The 4,245-nt window shown below is 42.0% G+C and overlaps 1 pseudogene; it reads right to left on the bottom strand.

The window, feature by feature from the left end:
- Positions 1-220: 220 nt before the first annotated feature.
- Positions 221-2,272, bottom strand: LOC126954933 (exocyst complex component 7-like; annotated as a pseudogene).
- Between the last annotated feature and the right edge of the window lie 1,973 nt (positions 2,273-4,245).

Genomic DNA, 4,245 nt, shown 5'->3' with positions numbered 1-4,245 from the left:
GCTTTCTGGGAGAATGCTGGTTTTGTTGGAAACGCGGGCTACAGGGAAAAAGCAGAAACCAGGACTAGAGGGCTCAGGGAGGAGACTCCTGGATGGGGCAGTGAAGACAAGCCTCTCTCAAAGGACTTCAAACTCACCCAGCCCAGAGGCAAGTTAACACGGGTTTATCTGTCCAATGACCTGGCTAGTCTGGCAGAACCAGGCAGGGCTAGCAGAAGACTCAGGCAGAGGTGTTGAAAAGGCAATTGGTCATGTCAGCCATCTGCTCCATGTGTACAGGTACTTCTCCATGTTCTTGGTGAAGGGCATGCTGCTGAACTTGTGCAGAGAGGCCCTACAGGTTTCCTTGACAATGTTTTTTGGGGTTTAGCAAATCCTGTCCTTCTCTGTGTTTGAAATAGCCCAGGCCTTTTGGATCTTGCACAGTTCTTCAAGGCCATCATTGAAGCCCTTGAAACACTCTTTGATCATCTGCTGCTCCTTATTCTAGAGTTTGACTCCTGGTTGGAACATAAGTATATTGTTCTCTGTGAAATATTCAGTCACCTTTAGCCAACTGCACTGGTAAGTCGATCTACTGCTCAATGTGCTCCCAGTGGGGGTACTCAGCAATCTTCTGAGTCACAGCCACCAGCTGGATCGCTCAGACTTCAGGGACTTGAGGATGTAGTTGTAGTTGTTATGCAGGAAGATGGTGCTCAGAGCTGGGTCCTCATACACCTTGGACTTGCTCAGCAAGTTCAACTGCAGGCCGCCCAGAATTTCACAGATACAGATGCTTAGCAGTCACTTGCTGAACTTTGAACCATGGCTGTGGCTGAAGAACTGGCCTCTTGGGAAGCCAGCATATCACCCACCATCTCCTGGAAGTCCAGAAGCTGCTGCAGGAAGAGGATGATGTTGCTTGTGAGCATGGTGCCATCCTTGGGCACGTTGCATTCATTGTCAAGGTCATTTTTGATGTTGTCCACAAAGTCCTCCAGTGCTTTGGCTCAAATAGCCTCTAGGGAGATGATGAGGCCAGGTGATTTGTTCTTGCTGATGGCGGCCATGCCCTAGAGCACCTGGTCAAACTCAGGTTTGCTGTGCTTAGGGGATGCGGGATGGAGGAGACAGTAAGCACCATGGAGAAGTCGTGTCGAATGATGGTCTCCGAGGGGGAGACAACATTCTCCCCTTCAAGTATCAGCCCATCCAGCACATCCCGTATCAGAGTCACAGGTCTTCTTCCTATGGTGCTCAGTGATTATGTCAGCCAGCAACTGGTACTCACTCTAGGCCAGCTCGACAAAGGTACTGACACAGTGGATGTAGGTATCAGTCTCCATATCCACCATCTTTCCTGACCAGCAGCCTATGCTTGTCATTCAAGGCCTTGGACAGGTACTTAACTTTGAAATTATGCTGGTGACCTTCCAAAGGAAGGAAGTTGGGGCATCCCTTTTCCCCAACTAGACCATGCTGGGAATACTGTTTTCAGAAGGTATTGAGCCTTATGAATTGTCCCTGGCCACTTGACTGGCTTTTTTGGCGGGTGTGTTTTTCCTCTTGTTGGGGATAGAAGGAGAGTAGGGAATTTCAGAAAAAGAACTCTTCTTCCAGAAATACTTCTCCAGGCCTTGATGAAGTGATCCAGCTGGATGGAGCAAATTTAGTAGTAGACATTCATAAAATCTTGGTTGCAGCTGTCTTCCACCAGCCAGCAGGAGATGTGGATTACATCCTGGAGCATACTCTTGGGCAGGTGCTCCAGGGACATAACCTCCTGTCCCTCCAAATCATCATCACCACTGATCAGATCCAGGATGAGCACAGGGGAGACAATCTTATTGTGCCTGGTCATCAGGTTGCAGAGCTCGGACTCTAGTGACTCCTTCCCCTGCTCAAGCAGCAGCTTCACTTTGTTGAGTTCTGGGCTGTTTGGGCTATTGTCCTAGAAATACTCCACAGCCTTCTGAATCTTAGCCATGCTTCCCAGACACTCTTCTGGCCTACCTGTGGGGCCCTCTCTGAAGATCTGTTAAGTATCACTGGTAACATGGTAGGAGCTGATGATGTGGTCCAGGATGGATAGCGTCTTCTCGAAATTGTCTTGCAGACGCTGCAGATTATCTGTCTGCTTGTGCACTGGAATGATGGAATTCTCCAGCTTTATATGGTGACTGTCATATGATGACAGGATAGACATCATGTTCTTGGTGAGCTGGTCACTCTTCTCCAGGCTGTCTTGAATATAGTACAGCAACTCCTCCTCCTGTTTCGGCTTCTCTTCAATCTTCAGCAGTCAGGTGAATGTCTCCAGTGAAAGGATCATAGCTGCAAACTCTATGGCTCTCACTTCCCAGTTTCTTTCCTCAGCACTCCCCACCCTGCAACTAACTGTAAATAAAGGCACTAAGAGCATTCATTGGTGGAAGGAACAGTTTCTTCGATAAATGGTGCTGGGAAAACTGGATAGCCATATGCAGAAAAATGAAAGTAGAACCCTATCTCTTACCATATAAAACCATCAACTCAAAATGGATTAAAGATTTATACATAAGACTCAAAACTATAAAACTAGTAGGAGAAAATATAGGGTAAACACTTAAGGACATTGGTCTGCGCAAAGACTTTATGGAGAAGACCTTAAAAGTACATGGAACAAAAGCAAAAATAGGTAAGTGGGATTATTTCAAACTAAAAAGCTTCTGTGCAGCAAAGAAAGCAGTTGACAGAGTGATGAGACAACCTGCAGAATGGGAGAAGATATTTGCAAACTATCCATCTGACAAGGGATTAAATCCACCACACACAGAATATATAAGGAACTCAAGAAAGTCAACAGCAAAATAATAATCATAATTCATTAAAAAATGGGCAAATGAGCTGAATAGACATCTCTTGTAAGAAGAGATACAAATGGCCAACAGGTACATTAAAAATGCTCAAATCATTAATCATCAGGGAAATGCAAATCAAAGCCACAAAGAGATACTATCTTACCACAGTTAGAATGGCTTTTATTAAAAAGATAAAAAGTAACAAATGCTGGGGTGGATGTGGAGAAAAGGTAACTCTTATGCACTATTGGTGGGAATGTAAACTAGTACAACCATTATGGAAAACAGTATGGAGGTTCCTTAAAAAACTAAAAGTAGAGCTAACATATGATCCAGCAATCCCACCACTGGGTATATATCCAAAGAAATATGAAGTATGTTAAAGAGATGTCTACTTTTTCATGTTTACTGCCCCATTATTAACAATAGCTAAGATATGGACTCAACCTAAGTGTCCATCATTAGATGAATGAATAAAAAAATGTGGTACATGTAGACAATTGAATACTATTTAGCCATAAAAAGAACGAAGTTCTGTCATTTGGGGCAACATGGATGAGCTTGGAGGACATTATATTAAGTGAAATACACCACACACAGAAAGATAATATATTGTATACTCTCACTTATATGTGGAAGCTAACAAAATTATCTTGTAGAAGTAGAGAACAGTTACTAGAGATCAGGAATGGTAGAGGAAGGAGAGGATTGGTTAATGGTAAAGGAAGGAGGGGATTACAAAAGTAATGCTAGTTAGAAGGATAAGGTCTAGTGTTCTATAGCATGATAGGGTGGCTATAATTAACAACAATCTGTTGCATATGTTCAAATGGTTAAAGGAACAGATTTTGAATGTCCCCAATACAAGTAATGATAAATGTTTGAGGTGATTGATATTCTAATTGTACTGATTTAAGCATTACATATTTTATACACGTATTGGAATATCACACTGTTCCCCATGATATGTACAATTATTATGTGTCAATTAAAAATAATAATAAAAGCAAAAATATATATACCGTTTAAAATAGCAGCAAAAGTTGTTAGATATGAGTCTATTAAAATATGTATAAGATCCGTATGTTGAAATCACAAAACTGTAATGAAAGAAATCAATGAAGACCTACATAAATGGAGTTCTATGTCATACTCAAAGATTGTTAAGATGCCAATTTCCCCCAATTTGGCCTACAGATTTAAAATAAAAATTCCAGCAGTTTTTTGTGGGTATCAAAAGTGTGATTTTTAATATAGCCCCCCCCACCCACAGAAAAGCAAAGAACTAGGATTCTAGTTCTGAAAAACAATTCTGAAAAAAATAACAAAGTTGGAGGACTCCTATTACTGAATTCCAAGACTTACTGTAATGCCTCAGTAATCAAGACAATGTGGAAATAGGAAAAGGATAGACACATACATC

Source organism: Macaca thibetana, chromosome 5, assembly GCF_024542745.1.
Source record: "Macaca thibetana thibetana isolate TM-01 chromosome 5, ASM2454274v1, whole genome shotgun sequence".
Classification (NCBI taxonomy): Eukaryota; Metazoa; Chordata; class Mammalia; order Primates; family Cercopithecidae; genus Macaca; species Macaca thibetana.
The sequence above is the reverse complement of the archived record's forward strand: the minus strand, read 5'-3'. Positions and strand labels throughout refer to the sequence as shown.